This window comes from Pristiophorus japonicus, chromosome 8 (genome assembly GCF_044704955.1).
Source record: "Pristiophorus japonicus isolate sPriJap1 chromosome 8, sPriJap1.hap1, whole genome shotgun sequence".
Taxonomy (NCBI): Eukaryota; Metazoa; Chordata; class Chondrichthyes; family Pristiophoridae; genus Pristiophorus; species Pristiophorus japonicus.
This window is the reverse complement of record NC_091984.1, coordinates 222,627,791-222,632,554: the sequence shown is the minus strand read 5'-3', so window position 1 is coordinate 222,632,554 and position 4,764 is coordinate 222,627,791. Positions and strand designations below refer to the sequence as shown.

The 4,764-nt window shown below is 44.1% G+C and overlaps 1 non-coding gene across 1 annotated transcript; it reads right to left on the bottom strand.

Moving 5' to 3' along the window:
* Positions 1–1,993: 1,993 nt before the first annotated feature.
* On the bottom strand, positions 1,994–2,190 carry LOC139269973 (U2 spliceosomal RNA). Its single transcript, XR_011594380.1, has one exon. It is a non-coding gene; the product is annotated as a U2 spliceosomal RNA (small nuclear RNA).
* Between the last annotated feature and the right edge of the window lie 2,574 nt (positions 2,191–4,764).

The following is a 4,764-nucleotide window of genomic DNA, read 5'->3' as shown; positions in this document are numbered from 1 at the left end:
GATTCCTTATGAGGAGAGATTGTGTAGAATGGGCCTATACTCTCTGGAGTTTAGAAGAATGAGAGGTGATCTCATTGAAACATACAAGATTCAGAAGGGGATTGACAGGGTCGATGCTGAGAGGTTGTTTTCCCTGGATGGAGTGTCTAGAACCAGGGGGCACAGTCTCAGGATAAGGGGTCAGTAATTTAAGACTGAGATGAGGAGGAATTTCTTCACTCAAAGGGTTGTGAATCTTTGAAATACTTTACCCCAGAGGGCTGTGGATGCTGAGTACATTCAAGGCTGAGATCGATAGATTTTTGGACTCTAGGGGAATCAAGGTATATGGGGATCGGGGGGGGAAGTGGAGTGGAGGTCGATGATCAGCCATGATCTTACTGAATGGCAGAGCAGGCTCGAGGGGCCGTAGGGCCTATTCCTCTCCTATTTCTTATGTTTTCACTTGGCTTATCGGCAAACAATCTTGAGACGTGGGCACTCTCAATACAGGGAGTCCCCACCTGCGGAGGTGTCATTTTAAGGGACAAGGCAGAGGCTTCACCCCTTACTAGGCCCCGCAGAAGCCTCCAAATAAGGCCAAGACCAGGGATCCAGGTCCTGGTGGAGTTTGCGGATGTCCCGCTGCAAAGTTACAGTAAGATTGGCCGAGGGATTTCAGCCCTTTGGACTCTGTGCTACGGTACAGTTCCATAGACATTATGTGTGAACCTACACTGCGATTTGAGTGTGGATACATCAAAGCTAAGCCTGATCCTGTCATACAAAGTTAACACATGCACTCTCCAGCATAGGTCACTGCATGTCAATAAGAATGATCATCCCTGGCTATCTTACCTTGGTAACATAGAGTCTGGAAACCAATTGAAGTTCAGCTTACCCCCACCATGGGTGAGATCAGCTAACAGCACAGGTCAGGAGCCAAACATGGGATCTTCCTGACTGCTATTTTTCCGCAGTTAAAAAAAGAAAGACTTGCATTTATATAGCGCCTTTCATGTCCACTGGACATCTCAAAGCATTTTACAACCAATGAAGTACTTTTGGAGTGTAGTAATCACTGAAACAGTATATCTGGTCATTATCACATTGCTGTTTGTGGGAGCTTGCTGTGCGCAAATTGGCTGCCGTGTTTCTTACATTACTACAATGACTACACTTCAAAAGTACTTCATTGGCTGTAAAGGACATCCAGTGGTCATGAGCGGCGTTATATAAATGCAAATCATTCTTTAGAATCATAGAATCATAGAAATTTACAGCACGGAAGGAGGCCATTTCGGCCCATCATGTCTGCGCCGGCCGACCAAAAGCTATCCAGCCTCATGTCCAGCTCTTGGTCCGTAGCCCTGCAGGTTACGATACTTTAAGTGCACATCCAAGTATTTTTTAAATGTGGTGGTGATTTCTGCCTCTACCACCCTTTCAGGCAGTGAGTTCCAGACTCCCACTACCCTCTGGGTGAAGACATTTCCCCTCATATCTCCTCTAAACCTCTCCCCAATTACTTTAAATCTATGTCCCCTGGTTGTTGAACTCTCTGTTAAGGGAAGCAGGTCCTTCCTATCCACTGTATCCATGGCCCTCATAATTGTATACACCTCAATCAGCTCTCCCTTTAGCCTCCTCTGTTCCAAAGTTAACAGACCCAGAATCTCCAATCTTTCCTCATAGCCAAAATTCTCCAGTCCAGACAACGTTCTTGTAAATCTCCTCAGCACCCTTTCCAGTGCAATCACATCTTTCCTGTAATGTGGTGACCAGAACTGCACACAGTATTCCAGCTGTGGCCTAACCAATGTTTTATACAGTTCAAGCATAACCTCATTTTTTATTTTTTTTAATTTTTTGTAACCAATCTTTCCAATTCTTTGTCAGATCACAAACGCCAGAGGTCACCTTGCACATATCAAGGATCACTCTGCGCCAATGCTCTTAGCCAAAAGGCCTAGAGCCACTGCACCGTTCCTGGAAGTACTGCAATACCAGGTTCGTGCCATGGAGGTGGATAGGTCAGCACCCCCACACACCTCCGTGGAGGTGGATGGGTCAAACCACCCCACCCACCTCCTATTTCCAAAAAGCATAGGAGAACCACCTTCCTGATCCAGGGAGAACCACTTTGGGGTCATGGTTACTCCCCTGTCAGATCAGTTACGCATGATCTTAGCCAAAAGGCCGAGAAGCGATAACCTCCTTGCTCTTGTATTCCATGACTCGACTTATAAAGGCAAGTATTCCATATGCCTTCTCAACCACCTTATCTACCTGGCCTGCTACCTTTTAGGATCTGTGGACCTGCACTCCAAGGTCCCTTTGTTCCTCTATATTTTTCAGTGTCATACCATTTAATGTGTATTCCCTTGCCTTGTTAGACCTCCCCAAATGCATTACCTCACACTTATTCGGATTGAATTCCATTTGCCACTGTTCCACCCACCTGACCAGAACATTGATATCTTCCTGCAGTCCGCAGCTTTCTTCTTCATTATCAACCACACAGCCTATTTTAGTATCATCTGCAAACTTCTTAATCATACCCCCAACATTTAAGTCCAAGTCATTGATATATACCACAAAAAGCAAGGGACCCAGCACTGAGCCCTGTGGAACCCCACTGGAAACATCCTTCCAGTCACAAAAACATTCATCAACCATTACCCTTTGCTTCCTGCCTCCGAGCCAATTTTGGATCCAACTTACCACTTTGCCCTGGATCCCATGGGCTTTTATTTTTGTGACCAGTCTGCCATGTGGGATCTTATCAAAAGCTTTGCTAAAATCCATATACACTACATCATATGCACTGCCCTCATCGACCCTCTTGGTTACCTCCTCGAAAAATTCAATCAAGTTAGTCAGACACGACCTTCCCTTAACAAATCCATGCTGACTGTCCTTGATTAATCCATGTCTTTCCAAATTAAGATTTATCCTGTCCCTCAGGATTTTTTTCAATAATTTTCCCACCACTGAGGTTAAGTTGACTGGCCTGTAATTACTCAGTCTATCCCTTTCTCTCTTTTTAAATAAAGGTACAACATTAACAGTCCTCCAGTCCTCTGGCACCACACTTGTAGCCAGAGAGAATTGGAAAATGATGGTCAGAGCCTCTGCTATTTCCTCTTTCGCTTCTCTTAACAGCTTGGGATACATTTCATTCGGGCCTGGGGATTTATTCACTTTCAAAACTGCTAAGCCCCTTAATACTTCCTCTTTCATCTAATATTTCTCACTCCTCCTCCCTCTTTGCAAAGTCTGCATCGCCCCTCTCTTTTGTGAAAACAGATGCAACATATTCATTAAGAACCATACCCAGGTCTTCTGCCTCCACACACAGAATTCCTTTATGGTCTCTAATAGGCCCCACTCTTTCTCTAGTTATCCTCTTGCTCTTAATGCATTTGTATAATATCTTTGGGTTTTCCCTAATTTTACTTGCAACATTCTTTCATACTCTCTCTTTGTTTTCCTGATATCTTTTTTAATTGCATCCCTGCACTTCTTATACTCCTCTGGAGTCACTGCAGTATTGAGTTCTCAGAATCTGTCATAAGCTTCCCTTTTTTTCTTTATCTTACTCTGTATGGCTGACATCCAGGGGGCTCTAGATTTGTTAGCCCCACCCTTTTTGTTAAAGGGAACATACTCACTCTGTACCCTCAGGATCTCCTTCTTGAAGGCCTCCCACTGCTCTGACACTGATTTACCATCAAGTAGCGGTTTCCAGTCCACCTTGGCCAAATCCCAGCTCAGCTCAGCAAAATTGGCTTTACTCCAATTGAGAACTTTTTTTCCTGGTCCACCTTTGTCCTTTTCCATAACTACCCTAAATCTTACTGAATTATGATCACTAGCACCAAAACTGCTCTCCCACTGATACCCCTTCCATCTGCCCCTCTTCATTCCCCAAAACTAAGTCCAGAACCGCTCCCTCCCTTGTAGGGCTTGTTACATACTGGCTAAAGAAGTTCTGAATGCATTTTAGGAATTCCGCACCCTCTGTACCATTCACAATGGTTTCTCCCAGTTAATATTAGGGTAGTTGAAATCCCCCACTATAGCTCTATAGTTTTTGCGCTTCACAGCAATTTGTTCACATATTTGTTCTTTTATCTTCCTCTGACTGTTTGGGGGTCTATAATACATTCCCAGTAGCGTGATCGCGCCTTTTTTGTTCTTCAATTCAACCCATATGGCCTCGTTTGATGACCGCTCTAATATATTATCCCTTCTCACAGCTGTAATTATTTATTTAATTAATACTACGACCCACCCTCCTTTTTTACCCCCCTCTCTATCCCGTCTGAAAACCCTGTAACCAGAAATGTTGAGCTGCCATACCTGCCCTTCTTTCAGCCATGTCTCCGTAATGGCTATAATATCGTACTGCCAAGTGTCTATCTGTGCTCTCAACTCATCGGCCTTATTCCCTGTACTCCTTCCATTAAAGTATATACCATTTAGTGGTCTTCTTTCTTTCTTTAAATGTCCTATTTGTACAACAAAATTCATGAGAATGTCAACAATCCTACTGTATAACCCACTGGTTACTCCCAGTGTTCTGGTTTGGACCAAATCCTAGGAGCTCACCTTGACTATGAGATGCATATGGGGTGACTTGGTCCCAGGTATTGGGTTCCTACTCCTCATCAACCAAACTTTGGACAGTTTTGCCTATTGACCCACCTTGGAGAGTGGAGAAAGTGAACCGATATCATCAGAGATATGTCTGGACAAGGGGTAACCCATTTTCTGTAGGTA